This window comes from Macrobrachium rosenbergii, chromosome 44 (genome assembly GCF_040412425.1).
Source record: "Macrobrachium rosenbergii isolate ZJJX-2024 chromosome 44, ASM4041242v1, whole genome shotgun sequence".
Taxonomy (NCBI): domain Eukaryota; kingdom Metazoa; phylum Arthropoda; class Malacostraca; order Decapoda; family Palaemonidae; genus Macrobrachium; species Macrobrachium rosenbergii.
Window position 1 is genome coordinate 8,850,504 of NC_089784.1, and position 17,773 is coordinate 8,868,276.

The 17,773-nt window shown below is 35.4% G+C and overlaps 1 protein-coding gene across 2 annotated transcripts in view; it reads right to left on the reverse strand.

Moving 5' to 3' along the window:
* Positions 1-17,773, reverse strand: part of LOC136829305 (guanylate cyclase 32E-like) — a 475,168-nt gene that overhangs the window by 360,544 nt on the left and 96,851 nt on the right. The window contains exon 3 of one of the 2 annotated variants that reach the window (XM_067087668.1): positions 13,475-13,511. The exons of the other annotated variant lie outside the window; for it this stretch is intronic. The gene's annotated coding sequence lies outside the window, so the exon portion shown is untranslated. The remainder of the gene's footprint in view (positions 1-13,474; positions 13,512-17,773) is intronic. 2 annotated transcript variants of the gene reach the window in all.

Consider the following 17,773-nt stretch of genomic DNA (forward strand, 5'->3'; position numbering starts at 1 on the left):
AAATTAACCTGTATAAACATACGTTCTGAGAGATAGGGTGGGGGGGAGGGGTGTCGAAGTGTTGATCTGTGATGACTGTTGCTCAAACACACCTTAAAAAATGAATACAATTACGTCATGTAATAAAGTCATCAGTATTGTTTAGTATACTTCTTGGTCGTGGGAAAATACATTATAATCTTGAAAATAATATATACATTATCCCTCACTTCATCAACTATTACTATATCAACGATGAATTCTTCCAGAGTATCTATCAATCAGTCGTCATTTCGACACAGAATCTTCCACAGCAACCCCTTGACAGCAATTATCTCTTTGCTTCTTTCATTTTAATGTCCACTTGTTCTGCAACCTCTGCGCAGACCTACACTTCCTTTCAGTGCAGCATGTTTTCCCCTGTGAGTCTTGCTCATTCTCTTGAACATTTACTCTGTTTTTAGGTCTGTCTCTCATTTCCTTTCGTAATTTGCCATTCCTTCTCTCGTATCTTTTATGTGATCTTTGTTTTTGTTTTGCTTCTTTACAAATAAAAGATTTCTCTTTCTTTTGCTACACTACATTTTAACTATCCCACCAACTATACTTATACGAGCTGACACACACACGCACACACACACACACATTCTTCTTTCACCTTTTCCTTATGTACTGCTCTTTCTTCCTTTTCGTCCAACTGATTCAGTTTCACCGATAGACACATTCTGGCCTCTATTCTGGAACTGGAAACACCATAATATCCAGATGTATGTATGAAGCTAAAGTCGACTTGTTAGTGGCCGAGTGGTTTAGTCTTGCCTCAGCCCCACCTTTTGGGGTGAGTAACAATACACTGAAAGTTAGGGTTTCTTCACTGGTTCTTCATATCAGATCCAAGGGTTAGTCGGAAAACGTTGAAAAGGTGTGGAAAATCGAGAATTTAAGAGGTAGTTACAACCATTATAATTACATACATATCAGGTAAAAGTAACCAGTAAATTATTATATATCTATTTACCTATCTACACACACATATATATGTGTGTGTATATATATATGTGTGTGTATAAATATATGCATTTATATGTGTGTGTGCGTGTATGTGTGTATTTATATATGTATATTATTACTCGTCATCCTGAACCTACTCTTACAAAATTTGCATTTCGCTCTAGGGACAGAGGTAGAGAGGAAAAGATCCTGATGGTTTCTTCCGTTTGTTTTTAAGAAAAAATTTGTGTGTTGTCTCCCATCATTAGTAGATTCTATCTATAGATTTTGATAAGTGTTTTGAGTGCAGAGACAGATATATTTCAGTGCTTCTTTCGTAATTACTTGGCGGGCCCTTGGCTGAATTAATCCGGACGACTGAAGGATTACTTTTCTGAATGTATATATATATATATATATATATATATATATATATATATACTATATATATATATATATATATATATATATATATATATATATATATATATATATATAGTTGTATTCTTCTCAATCATGAAGATAAAATATCACGATGTGCTCCACAATGAAAATGAAGGAGAAACCAGAGGAAAAGGAAATAGAGTTCTTAATTTGTCCCAACAGTTTCGCCCTCCATCAGGCCTCTTCCGGGGAACTTTAAACAATAAAGTTCCAACGGAAGAGGCCTGATGGAGGGCAAACTGTTGGGACAAATTAAGAACTCTATTTCCATTTCCTCTGGTTTCTCCTTCATTTTCATTGTGGAGTACATCGTGATATACATATATATGTATGTATGCATGTACGTATGTATGTATGTATGTATATATATATATATATATATATATATATATATATATATATATATATATATATATATATATATATATATATATTTGTTTGCATACATAAAGTAAAATCGCAAGTTCAAGTATTATGGCTTTTTGTTACCGATAATAAGGCGTGGTAAGATATTTCTTACGTTAAACGGCACGGAAGTAAAGAACAATTTGAGAAGTGTAAAATTATAACGACTTGGACTACTTCGACTACAGCCAAAAATGTTGAACATCAGGGAAAGAGAGCATCCAATCTGTAGTGCCGTTGAAGTTGAGAGTTCTGCCCATATGCCTGTTTATTCGGTAAACATTAAGCACACTGGTCTGTGTGATGTCTACTTGCTAGCAGATGTGTCTAGTTTGAATGGAATTTCTGCTCCATCTTTCATCACAGTTAATTATGAAAATCGTGGCTATCTCTTCGTTATGGAAAGAGCTCATTATTCTGCTTAGCTTTAAATGTTACCCTAAGTTCTCCTCATTCTAAATGCAAGACAAAAGGTCAAGCGTAGAGTTTTTTCATCTTGTTATCTGGCAGAATGCACACGGTGAGACCTCTTCTCTCTCGTAAGTTCCTCTTTTTGCCTCATGACTTTCTGACTCCCCACCCCAAGACTGCCTTAACCACGAGGTCACCATCCCTTCGGGACCATAAAACCAAGGAAGGTTTTCATACAAACCGAATTGCTTTCGTTCTAGTCTCATCACGTCTGCGGGAAACTTTAATGTGGCCTCCACCAGAGCCGCCCGGTACCTCAAGTCCCAAACAGTTGTCACCCTGTCTCAGAGAAGAAGGCCACTGAAGGGGAGGGAAAATAATGGACAAGACTGTCCTGGCAATGAAACACAGATCACTTGAATTCTAACTCATTAATCTGCCAGCTGGATTTCACATTCAGCAGTAATCATTACTGGCATTATGATTAGTATTTCACTAAGCAATCTTATTTTCCCAGAAGACCAAACAACCTGACCTCAAATGATCCATTTTCTACATATCACATCTAAATTCCGCATTCTATAAATCTTCAAAATTATCACTCATTTAGGATGGTTTTCATTTCAGGCAAGATGTGTTCTCTAATATCTCTCATTGCGCATTCCATTAGTTCATAAACCTTTTTCTCTATTTATTCCATGTAGAACAAAAATTTCCTGAAGCGTTTGTTCGCCTTCTAATTTTTTTTCTGACACTCACTTTCTTCTTAACTACCCAATCCATTCTGTGTGTTATATATATATATATATATATATATATATATATATATATATATATATATATATATATATATATATATATATATATATATATATATATATATAGGCTATATGGGTGTGAGTAACTTTTTCTAACTTGATCCAAGAAGAGTTCTGGCAAAAATGAGACTTTAATTCTCTTATGGAGAAAAACGTTAAAAAGTTTTTCTGAGTCAATCACATTTCGTACATTTAAGTTACTGTACCACATCAACAAAAATATTTCAGTTCTGGAGATCCAGTAATGTAAGTAGTTCCAGAACCAGCAAAATAATCCCCTACTACAGTAAAATAAAAATTAAAAACCTGGGGCCCCTCATTCCCAGTAAGGAGGAATCAGGACTTGTCACGTTTCACAAAACATTAGTTTAAAATGGAGTCCCACAAAAAACTTCATCCTAATAGATAAGGGACCCGTATTTTTTTCTTTTGCTTTCTTGTTAGAATCCTTTGGGTTTATCTACTCTTCAAAATTACCAAGGTGAGAAGATGTTTGCCTTTTGCTCGTAGTGGACCTTGAAATTTCAGAAATAATCTTTCTTGTTGATTTAGATTTTATTGAAAATACACACAATCTCTCTCTCTCTCTCTCTCTCTCTCTCTCTCTCTCTCTCTCTCTCTCTCTCTCTCTCTCTCTTCTTTTTCAATTTGTAACCCTCTATGTTCGGGGACCTTAAATGTTTCAAGAGCAGCATCCTGTTTCTCTCCCCTCTCCGCATAACGATTAAATTTTCCCGTTTGGCACGAGCTTTTGGCGAAATGTCCTCCTATATGGCTGTATTTAACATACCATAAAGCAACAATGCAGATATCCTATGTTTAATGAGTTTGTTCATTATATCAAAAACGTACAGCATGAGCCAATAAACGTGAAGAAAAATATTGTAGCTTTGAATATTATTATAGTACATATTTCATGTAACAACAAGTTGAAGTGAACAGTGAAATTAGAAACGTGATTTTTGTACAGATTGGTAAGAAACAGGCAATGATAACTGAGACGAATATTGATCAATTTCTACGGTGTTCCCACCAATAAATGAAAAATGTGTGTATATATATATAAACATAAACACATATATGTATATATATAATATATATATACCGTATATATATATATATATATAATATATATATACAGTATATATACTGTATATATACTAACCAGAATGAACAATTTAAAAACAACACTCTTCAACAAATTATTCCAAGCAATCACAAGTGAGTATATATGCCTGATAATTAGAGGCCTCAGAGATGAAATTGGCTACATATATTGTTCACAAGGAGCAACCAGGAATAACGCAATATGAAGCAACCGCCACCAAGACCTTCCGGCTAACCACTGTGAGGACCCTAGGAACTTATCATCATGAATTACCCGTTGAACGAATGCGGAGTGCCAGTAACTGCTGCAATATAGCGAAGACATAAACATGCAAGAGAAAGGAGTTAAGTGTTATTGGTGCGTGGCTCATGATATAAGACGAGGGCAGATGGAACGCCAAATGTTATGTCTCACTCAGGAAGCATAAACATATTTTTGTTGGTCCTTATCAGCTATTTTCCCGTGTCCAGTATACTGACTACAGTGAGCTGATTCTCAGAGAGAGAGAGAGAGAGAGAGAGAGAGAGAGAGAGAGAGAGAGAGAGAGAGAGAGAGAGAGAGAGAGAGAGAGAGAGAGTTTCCACTATGGAGCCCAATTAGTTTCTAGCAGGAAAGATACCTATTATGAATTGTTTACCTCGTCTAAATGTTGAATTTGTTAGTCAAGTCCCTCCCCTTTATATAAACATGTCATAAATATTTCACAGATTCTCCCTCAATAAACCTAAACTTTTATTCACAGACGATCAAGTGTCTTACATCAAACAAGCGGTTATTCTCATATACATGAAATCAGTATTCACTGTTTCTGATAATTTGCGATACACATCTTTCTAAAGACGCTCTTTCTGATATACTGAATCGTCTCCATATTTTACATCAAAAAAATTCCGCGCGGAAGAGAAGAAAATTCCAATCCATTCTTACTAGAGGTCATAAAGGTTTGGGACCATAGGCAGGATTTTTTTGCAACAGCAGAGAAGAAAATCCTGCCTATGGCCACAGGCTTTTATGACCTCCTGTGATCCAACAGCCACTTCTATCACTTCTTTCGAAGTTAAAACTCCTCTGCATTTCCATACCACAACTTATTCATTTTTTGTCGTAGATTGGGCTGTGGAGGAGCATTTTGTCACGTGGCACCTTAGAGAACAGTGATTCTGAAATTCTTTTATTTGTTTTCTATTGTGAGGAATCCCTTCTTACACCCTTTTCGCTTGATTTTCTGAACTTTTCTCACTTTAATTGGATGCATATTTCGTTGCCTTCTCAGCTTTTCATATTTCATCATCCTTCCCTTGTTTCATCAAAAGCTGCTGGTTTCCAGTTAAATATAGAAAGAGACGGTGTCCCAGCCTGGGATGCCGATAGAATTCCCCCTTAAGCTCAACGGAGGTGGCCACAATGTGAAAGACTGTGCCCTGACAGATGTTAGATGAGTGCATGAGAAGAGAGTCTCTCTTTGCCTGTGGAACGGTGGTCAAAGTATGAACAGTGAGAAGTTGACATAAAAATACAATTCCTCCTTCTTTATACTTTAAAGAGCAATGACTTGAATTTTGTATCTCCTGTACGACCAAGGAGAGATGTTAAAGGTTGAAGATAATTCACTGTCATACACCTAGAAATAGAAAAGGAAGAAGTGTTTGCACTTTCAGTTAAAAGTTATGAAATAGTTGCACAATGAACAGCAGATACATTAGGAAGCAATTTATAAACAAAAGCTTAACGCCTACGGATATGTAATGCCTTGATAAAAAGTTCTCCACAGCTCTGCACAGAGGATAATCAAATGTCAATATAAGACGGAAAGTACAGTACATTGCAGAAACCTCATTGCTTGCAAAGAGTCTAAGTCACTTAGCAAGTATTTTAGCAATATTACAAGCTAAAAAAACAGAAATGAACTCTGAAGTTTTAGAATTTAAGTTTCCATGGAAAAGGAAGGAATATTGAAAGTTTAAAGGGAAGAACGGTCGAAGGAACTGAAGTTACCTTAAAACTGCACAAATCACCGTCAGTAAATCCTTGAAAGAATCGTGTATGAGTTTTATGGGCTGCCCCGGGAGTAAGAGCTCATGTTGGCACAAGATCCTCTTAATCTGAACAACAACAACGTAAGAGATGAATACAGAGGAGGAAATTTCCTCCCAGGAAGCAAACACTCTGTGAACTTTATTAAACTAATAGGATAGGAGAGGTTGTATTTTTATGAAAGAGTAAACTAGCAATATTAGATTTAGAATCGCTGACAAAAGAATGACTTCCAAAATAAGCGCCGAAGACAGCTGCGTCATTACCAAGATGAAAGGATATCTGTAGAGCCTTTAAAATGGAGAAGAGATCAAACGTCGACGTTCCGAAGCTTTCAAGAGTTTTATTGGTAAAGCACAACAAGTTTTTTTTTTTAGTAGGAGGCTAACAAGATCATGATTTCAGATTTCTTCTTGTGATAGGGAAACTTTTCCCTTTAAAGTGTGGAAGTTTAGTGATGGATAGCAAACGCAATTTTTGTTTAAATGATAAGCTCGTTCCTTTAATATTCACGGTCATATATGTCAATATATTTATGTTTTTGTTCACAGGTACATTTGTAAATGGGTGAAAAATAAATTAAGGGTGCTATCTTCTGTCTTCAGCAATCTAATAATGGATACGATGCACTGGAGCAATTGCTACATGTCAGTATTACCAGTTCTGCCAATAATTTTAAACTCCAACAACAACAATTGATGTCCGCTTCATTCTGCCAAATTTTACCTTTACAGAATTCTCTAGGGTCTTTAAAACATTTTTTCTAGTTCTGCTAAAGAAAAATAAACAAACACCAGCAACAAATGAGCGCCAGATTTTTTCTGGGTGTTCATGTCCCAAAATGAAAACATCAAAGACCATCAGCTTTCATACTGATGCGTATTTTTTCTTGTTTTCCATCTACAGGACCAAAACATTTTGAATGATTTCCGTTTTTCTTTCTTATGAAGTCTTTCGATTCTGGAGAAATTCGCAGGGTATCCGCAACAGCCATATCAGAAAAAGAAAGGAAAAAAGAAAGAAACAAACTCCATGACAACAGAAATGTGCGAATAACTCTCTGGAATGAAAGCCCTGAATGTGATTACGGTTACAGTAAAGGGTCTGCGTTTTTTTCAACTCATCATCAACTGTAACCCATTATCAAAGAATTACTGTTACGAGATATTAAGTCACGTAAAATTTCACAATGCTTGGTATCCCTTCACATTTGCATTCTTAAATTAAAGGAAACGCATGTTTCAAAATATTTCGTATCTGGAGACGAGAATAATGTATATGAACAGTGAAATACGATGTTACTAATAATCATCATCATCATTAATAATTATAATGTCCAACAAACAAATTGGACTAATAATAATAATTTATCATTATTTACCATGGCCACAAAAACAAAATTTTAGCATAGCTATTAATTAACGAGAAAGTAATACTGTATATATCCGTGTATCCGCTGTTTTTCCAATGTTTGGGTAACTATAAGACCTACAGTTGTGCTTTATCCAGGCTATCACTTTTGCAAGTGTTCTCTCTCAAAGTTACTGTTAGCTAGCAAATAACACCTCATATATATATATATATATATATATATTATATATATATATACGTTCGTTTGTGTGTTTGTGTGTGTGTATATACATATATATAAACATATATATATCTTACTTCACCCACACACATTACACAAATACACACACACACACACACACACACATATATATATATATATATATATATATATATATATATATATATATATATATATATATATATATATATATATATATATATATATATATATATATATATATATATATATATATATATATATGACTATTTATCACATCACCGTGATTCATATACAATCAGTGTACAATGTATGTCCTTTATATCTACCTACATAATATATTTTCATATATGTTACCGAAGGGAATTTTTAGTTGATGATAAGTCCACCGTCCCGTGGGGTCGAACCAGCGACACACGGGAATCACACACACACTAACGCAGTCGGCTGCGTTAGTGTGTCACTGTAGTCCTGATTCTCGTCCGTCGCTGGTTCGACCTCACGGGACGGTGGACACAACTAAAAAAATTCCCTTCGGTATATATATATATATTATTTCCGAGGTAGAGTGAATATTTTCTGATATATATATATATATATATATATATATATATATATATATATATATATATATATATATATATGATGCCATATATACATATATATAAATAGATAGATATATATGAATATATACATATATATAATCAAATATACATATATATATATCATTACTATATATATATATATATATATATATATATATATATATATATATATATATATATATATATATATATTCTTTACAACAAACAATATCTGCATTATGAGCGGAGGAACATGACCGAATAATAATGGGTTCATAAGCGCATTAAAAGCTTATGCTGACGTTCGTTTATAATTGAAGCGTGCATTTCTAATGAAGAGCAAAAGCATTTCGTTATTCCAGTACATGTGAAATCACTGGTCAAACGACAAAGACCCCAAGGAATGATAGCAACAGTGTTGATAAGCAAGGAGCTGGAGGCAGGGATCAAAGATGCAAAACATCCAAAAACAAAAAGAGCAACAGAAGTGGTTGACGTCATTTCTGCCAAATTATGTCGACGAAACTAAAGAGGTAAGTGAGCCTTCGTCGTTCCAACAGGCGCAATTGGCAGCAAAAGCACTGCAGAAGCAGCGAACACTGACTATGAAAAAGCCTGCTGGAAAAGTCTGCGTTGTCAAAGTACAGATAGCTGCAAAACTTAAGAACTCTATGTATCAGGCCTTAGTAGCCAAAAGGGAAATGCTGTGAAGCAAACTTAGTGAGAGTGAGAAAAAAGAAAGAAAAATATTAAGCTCTGAGTAACACGAGTGACTGCCGCAGTACGAGAGAGAGAGAGAGAGAGAGAGAGAGAGAGAGAGAGAGAGAGAGAGAGAGAGAGAGACACCTCCGCTGCAAAACATTTTTTCTCTCGTGGTCCTCAAGAGACCTAAATGTGACATGGCGTGTGTGTTTTTTATACGCAAGTGGATTATCATTCCTCTGCCTCACCACATACTATTAAAGTAATGAGGTGCTGTTGTCTTCGTTTTCCTCAATTTTTCTGTTACTGCGGGTGTTTACTATTTGGCAATTTAAAGAAGTAAAGGTCTAATCAAAGGGAAACACCAAACATATGTGATGCATTCATGCGATGTTTAGTAACTGATTTCTCTACAAATCATTGATGACATTTATTCACTTTGAGATATTATCCAAAATTATAAAAATAATGTCCATGTCACAAAGTATTTTCATCTGAACCTTGCTTTTGCCTGTACGCATGCATGTATATATATATATATATATATATATATATATATATATATATATATATATATATATATATATATATATATATATATATATTCATATGTGTATAACTGAATCACGAAAATATGGAACGTGTTGAATATATATATGATTAGATTACAACCTCAACTGAAGACGAACATCAGACGGATAAATGTAAAATAAAAAAAAATATCAGTACCTCTGACTCTTAAAAATCAGATTATTAATCAATCTTCAAGCTACCAAGGACCTGTCAAGTCACACGAGTAGCTGAACTTCCATATCTTCATTATTCCTCTTTAATGATTCCGTATTGATGAAACAAAGGGAACAACGGCTGTGACTTTTCTTGCAATAAATTCTGCAAAATAAAAAGATGCAGCCTACATTTTTAATTCGTTTGTGTTATTAAATGAATTCGTCACTTAACCTTTACTTACCTAGCACCTCTTTGCAATGGCGTAGCTGTGAATATTCAGTTGGGGTTGGGGTCGCCAGCGAATAGTCATGAATGATTTGTACACGGAACTTGAAGCAGTGGTCTGAAGCAATGGTTAAATAATAAAATACTTACATGGATAACGCATATGATGAAATGCTGTTATAAATGTAATAGTGTATTTATGAGGCTTCGAAATTTCCCGTACTCTGCATCAGGAATTATTCAATATAACTCCCGTAAACACATAATTGTCAGGTAAGATTATGCAAATGAAATAAACAATAAATTCACTGAAATTATATACATTAAATATTTTAGACCATTACAGCTGATAAACATTGCTGGTGATAAATTCTATTTTATACAAAAATGCTTGAAAGTCTAAACAGAGGGACATCACTAATGAGCAGGAGAGTGATATTAATAATTAACAATTTTACTGGCATTTATGTCCATTAGCATACTATCCTTATCAATATTTCCTCTCCTCACGCTAAGAGCAGCAACTGAATATTTCTTATCAAAGAACAAATTACGAGGTCGTGGAAGGGAAGTGCACATTCCTTATGAATTACGTCAGGTGCCATATTCATCTAAATTTTCTGTAATTGTAGACGTTTTCACGTACAATTCTAATGCTGCTTTAGTGTTCATGGTAAAATGGGAGCCATAATATAGTGAAATGCCTTAGAATTCATGCTTCTTTTTACTGAATGAACAACTCTAACTTTGGCCAAGATAAAAGGAAAATAAGGATAATCACAAAATCTTAGAATAAAATAGCAACTATAAAAGTAAAAGCGTACTTCTAACCTTCGCATTTCAAAACAAATAAATATAACTATGACGTTTACGAAAACAATGACTGAACAACAGTATAAATTTTTTAACATAAAATAAAAAGACTAAATCAAAATCACAAAGAATGACAGATAAAAAGTTTGATTAAACACCCAATATAAAATCCTTATTTGCATAAAAATTTAATATGCATTTATTTCTCTGGTGAATTAAGAGTTAATATTTCAGTTGTGGAATAATGTGTCAACGACTTTACGTTTCAAAAAGGGGAAAGGAAAATTTTTTTTTTTTTTTTTAGAATCACAACAACATATGAACTGCAAAGGTCTTTCACATCCTCAAAAAGTCTTTCTTGTAATAAGATGATTATAAGATATAAGCATTCGATCGAAAATAGTCTTCCCAGGAAAAACAGGGGAAATTTTATAGACTAGCAAATCTATTAGTATTATGCACACTATACAATCTTTCTTAATCACAGTTCGAATATTCTAGAAAAACTTCTACCAAGGGTCCTTTCAAGCATTTAAAAGTCTTTCTTTTAAAACTAGGATTTTAGATCCCAAATATACGTATGTAATTAAATCAGACACACTTCAAAAGACTTCCTTTCATTATAAAATGGTTAACTACTTTTACAAAACCCTGAATATAAAACCTATATTGCCCACACACACACACACACACACACACACACACAAACCGTCACTGCAGAAATCGACATGAAATATTTCCTCGAGAAAACAAAAACAAAATAAAAAAATCTGGAAAAAAGGCAAAACTGCAAAGTTCGCAGCCGCAGGTTTATTTCGGCACGGTCCTCGGGGCCTCTAAAGAAGCAGACGTGAGGAAAGTACTTAATTATGAAGTCCTTCAAGACTCTTGTCTGTACTCTTCATTCAGCGGCTGCCGCCACAGGAAAGATTCACAAACAAATTCAGTTCTCTCCCATTCTCGTTTTTCAGTCTGAGCTTACCGAAAATTAAATGCATTTATTATATCTCAACTTTGGTTTCTACGAGGTTCTAATATTCTAACGCAGTTGACAAGAATTATCCCTCAAAACATTTCTCTTTAGCTCACCACAGAAACGCCAAGAAAAAGCTGAAAATCAATTGGACGACCGGACACCGTCAGTTTCTATGTAGTAGAAAGTGTTCATTACATATTAATGACTTGGTCAACAGCAAAAGACCTTGAGTGGTAAGCCTCCCTACGGACACTACGGTCTTTGTTATACCGGTCACTAATTTAATACGTTAAGAGTAAAGCACAGAGAGGTTTACCAATTATCGATTCAGTAATCAGAGAGTAAACTATAAAGTTATACAGCAATAGCACGAAGTGCTGTTACTAAAACGGGGAAGTATGAGGCACTGTGTTTATTTCTGTTACCCAAGATGACAAGAATACTCCCAGTAAATCTGGTGCTCCCCCATTAAGTCCGTCAAATTACTACAGGCACGTTAATGCACACACAACACAGTCACCGGTCACCAAGCCCAAGAGACTATGAAGCCTCTTCACATTCGAAAGGAATTGGGCTTCAGGCTTTCAAGCCCCTCCACTAGTAACGAAATTCATTTGCTGTAATTCGGCGCTGTGAACTAACCAAACAGGGATTTAAAAAATCGACACTTTGCAACCCCTTAATCTCAGCAACAGACTTAGCACATAGAAAAACTAAATCTATTAGCATGTCTATTCTCAAATTACGACAAAAAGCTATGATACTCAAGACTGAATATTATTTTTTTTACTTGACGTTTTGCAAGCAAAGCTTCTTATGAAATTTTTCGATTGTTTCTCACCAATGATGCGAGGATCAGAAACGCAATACGGAGTAGCTCGGTCTCGAAAAAACAACACACAACTGCAGAAGTGAATCCAGTGAATAAAAGACTTTGAGCACCAATTCTAAAAGCAAAACGAGAAAAGAAAAAAAGGAACTGATGCACTTTCATACAGAGACAAGTGATCTTTCCAGCCCTAAAGTTCCAAAATGGGGGACCCATGATGCATAAGGGTCTGTCTGATGAATGGTTTTATTAACACGATTTATACTTTGGTCAAATAAATTTCCTATTAACACGATTTACACTTTGGTCAAATAAATTTCCTAGGCAACACGACATCAAATATATAGTGAAGAGTCCTATCAAGTAGCAAATACCGATGATCTAAATATAAAGTCTAGACAAATATCCAGTACTCTTCGAAGAGATCGTAGATGAAAGACCAATGGTTATTAAAAAAATCTCATTGCTCCATAAACAATAACAGTTTGTAAAGAGTTGTGAGACATCAGGCATATTTTCATGCTGTGAAAACAAATACCTAACCTGCAAGAAAAATTAAATAAAAGAAGACATCTACGCGTCATGTGCTACAATGCTCTTGTGTGTGTGTGTGTGTGTGTGTGTGTGTGTGTGTGTGTGTGTGTGTGTGTGTGTGGATGGGTAGGTACAATCGCGCAGGCGCAAAATAGGAAAGTGTCGATCTTGTCAGGTTCGTTAAAGCGACCAGCAATCTCTATGTGAGGTCAAAGCCTCGACAAATTGGATGAAAGGAAAACAAAAGTCATCAGCGAGAGTCGAGGCGATTGGATCATCCAAAAGAGAGACGCTAAATGGAAGAAGGTTATTGCCTTACTTACTTTCTCTTCCCAGAACTGTGAATCAAAGGCTTCGCGCCTGAAAAAATGAAATAAAATAGAATGAATTATTGATCAAACTCGAGTCCTAATAACTATTCAGAAAGTTGAAAATGAAATACACAATAAATAGAATGGGCAGTGAATCAATGACAATAGCGTATACTGAATGCCTGAAGAAAATTATTTCAATCAAAAAATCTTTCTTTGACTACAAAGAATAAGTTTATATCTGATCTTCACATTTTTTATCATATGAAATTTACTTTGTATTTAACAACAAAGCTTCATATTTAACTAAGTTCACATTCATGGTTAAAAGTACAATATTTCAGAAAGTTGATCAAACTCATCCACCCAGTCAACAGTTACCATACAAATTTACGCGTCAAATGACGGAGGAAACCCTTCCGAGTGTATAAATTGCAAACATGACTATTAATTTCTCTCTCTCTGTAACACCCCACACGCATATACACTCTCCAACTCACAAACAAAGAGTGTGTTAGAATTGTATTTAATCCATCACACACCTGCACACTCTGCTTTAAAAAAGATTTTGAGATACAAAAGTAAAAATTTATATATATATATAAATATATATATATATATATATATATATATATATATATATATATATATATATATATATATATATATATATATATATATATATATGTGTGTGTGTGTGTGTGTGTGTGTGTGTGTGTGTGTGTGTGTAGAATCTACTGGTCACTTTTACTAGACGTATCTGTAATTCTAATAGTTACAATTGCCCTCTTAACTTCTCGATTTCTTCGCTTTTTTGGATATGCTTGTATTTACAAAGCCGTAAGATCAAAACGCAAGAAATTGAAGAGACTGTGATGGCCGTTCATGGAAGGCCTTCAGTCTCTCCAATTCTTTTGCATTTGGATCTTACGGCTTTGTAGTTACAAGCATATCCATAAAAGGAAGAATTCGAGAAAGTTAAGAGGGCATTGTGGTTATTAGAATTACATATATACAGTATATATATATATATATATATATATATATATATATATATATATATATATATATATATATATATATATATATATATATATATATATTACGTATATTAGGACTCGTCGTTACTCAGAGGACTCTCCGAGCACGTAGCACATTGCAATGCTAACTTTCTACTACACACTACATTTAGGAACCAAACGGGTAAAACTTTACAAAGGTTACATATGATGGCCAATTAATCTTCGCCACCCCAATTTGTGTTGCATCATATTTTCCTCATTTTCTCGACAGTGACAGAAAGAGAAAACGACAATGTGATTCAATGCAAAGAAGCAAGGCAAGAAATATATAAGCCTTAATGGTGCACATCCGCACTATTTAGAATTAACCTTACTTTGCGTATGCATTTATTCTAAAATCATTAATCATTTCATTTGAATTTCACGAAAAGAGAAGTTACATGAAAAGAGACAAATGTATAAAAAACATGGGCATGAAAATCGGGTACACATCTGCAAATACCCATACAAATATAAATAAAATGAAACATCTCATAAACGTGATGGAAACTGGACCAGACACTACGTATTACGAACCGTCTCAGCTCTCACACCTATAAAACAACTCTCAGGAAGAAATTAAAACAATAAGCAGAGAAAGTTCTTTGCACGGCGTTTGACATAAACATAATATATTAGTAGTCGCTGCAAGAATCTTCCAAGGTGCCGTCAAGGACAGAAAGAGAATTTCCTTAAGGCACATCCAATAACTTGCTGGAAATGATAACCCATAACCAAGCTGGTGACAATTATAGAGATAAATAGATGCGCGTGTTTTTGAATGTACACATTCGAGACATCTAAAGCAATCAAACATTTTCCTTGAGTAACATTTTCTCCATGAAGACTATTCCCACCTACATGTTAACCTTCCTAAGTGGTTGATATAAACATCTGAACGAAAATAATGTTCTGCATTATTAAGGACTTTCCGAGACAATTTTCATTATACCGAGTTGACTGATGAGTTAGGTCCACATTATCATTTTAACGAGGTCTACACTACCCCCAACAAGAAATACGAGAGTACTTCAGAAATAGTTAAGTGCTACATACATGAAAATCCGATACCTTTTTAATGGAAAGACCAATATGACGTGCAACTTTATATCCTTCTGTAGCCCACGCCCGAAAAAATCACATTGAGGGGACTATGGACTATGCGTGGACCTTAACTCGGGGAAAAGGCGAAATACTTGTATCCGTTCCCGAGGAATTCATTCGTAGCTTGAATTTATATTTCAAAAAGTCAGTTATAATCATGTAACGTAAATACTTTAGTTAACTCTCTGACATTCATAATTACTTTCAAGCAAGGTTAGTAAGACCGGATCTCAGATACGTGGGAAAGTCGACACAAGTGAATGAATAAATTACGAAACGTTGCTTAGGTCTCTGACGTCACACTCTGTACATAGGTGGGCGAATTTACTTTATCATGCAAAGCTCCTCACATGCAGTACAGATTTAGGGACCTCGCTCTACTAATTAGTCGGTTTGGAATGTGACTCGCAAGCCAAAAGGGTAGGTTTATGTCTCTACAGTAGGTTCCCAAAGAGAGAGAGAGAGAGAGAGAGAGAGAGAGAGAGAGAGAGAGAGAGAGAGAGAGAGCATTTTAACAAAATTCGGCAAACCTGCAGTATTTTATCATTTCCATGGCAAACAATTAGTATTAATTTTGGGTTACTTAGAGAATGTAGGACAAGAAATGGTGTGACAATTTTCATTATATTCACATTAAAATGAATGACTACTAATGGCGTTAGTAGATTTATTGTCCTGGCCGCTATGTTCTGTTAGGAAGGTCTCCTGTGTGGCATTAAGACTCGGCTTCTCTCCCCCAATGTGTAGGTCTTCCAGGAGGCGTAGGCGGCGATGGTCGATCGCTTGATCTTTTATCTCTATGTTAGGGATAATGTCATTCCTTTTTATTCTCGGGTTATGGGCAGTCCTGGCGTGATTAAATATGGCACCCTCCTGGGCATGACAGGGGATCCTCTTGGAGAAGCGCCTATGTAAGAGCCGAGGCACTCTCAAGGGATCCTGCTGATGGGGGGGGGTGTTGTTTCTCATCACCAGGCTGCTGGTTTTCTTATTCCTGTAGAATATGATGAGTTTAATCTTCTTCTCGGGATCAGGCGGACTGCTGCATGCTATTACCTTCAACGATGGTCCTGAGGGCGCGTTCGTCTTCTTTACATCCTTTATGGAATTTTCCTTGGTAGAAAAGTTTGATGTCACCATAGGTGTCGGGGCGAGGTTCCTGATGGTACCATCTGTTCACGGCTCCTCTAATGCACTTGTCTACCTCCCGATTAGTGCGTCCATTATCGATGAGCATCTGGGCAACACAATCCAGCGCTCCATGCGTGTCAGTCCAGGAGGAGCAGCGTGAGAGAGCTCTTCTGACGAAGGCGCTGATGGCGGATTGCTTATATCTCTCGAGACACTCACTCTCTCCACGAAGACGCATGCTCAGGTTCGTAAATTTCGTGCACACCTTCTTAATGAAGCGTTTCTCCCGTTGTTCAACGAGGACGTTAAGGAAGGGGAGGCGACGATCGTGGCTGTATTCAATTGTGAAGTTGAGACAGCTGTGGGTGTGGAAAACACGCCTTGCGCTCTCTATTTCTTCACTTGTCTCAGCACTGACGAAGGTGTCGTCAATGTACCGTAAGTACATTTGCGGCTCTTTTATTCTGTCGTTGCTTTTAACGGCTCCATTCTCTTCCAAAGCAATGACAACCTCCCCCCTCCTGGGAGAAGGACATCCCAGCATCAAAGAATAGCACCCGAAATTAAATCTTTCGACATGGTTGGATGATGATGATGATTATTATTACTATTATTAATACTGAATGAAAAATAAAAAGAAGAACGATAACGCAAAAATTAATGAAAATAAAAAAGAAGAACATAATCTAATCTGTGAATGAGGTAATATGTAAAAATATGCAAAAAAATAAACGGGCAATAAACCAAGAACCTTCAACTTGCAAAGTCAGTATTGAACTAGCAACGATTGTTACCAGCTCATACGGTACTACAAAACACCTTAAAAATACGTTATTCTAACGGTACAATTATCAGAATCGTACGTTAATCTTACTAAGTGAAACTACACTCAAAAGTATCAAAAGCACTTCCAAGGAGATAAGCTGACATCAGATATATAGCAATCAAATAAAGTAACAACCGCTATACAAAAATAACTATGACACATACTGGATAATCCTGCTTTACATGAGTC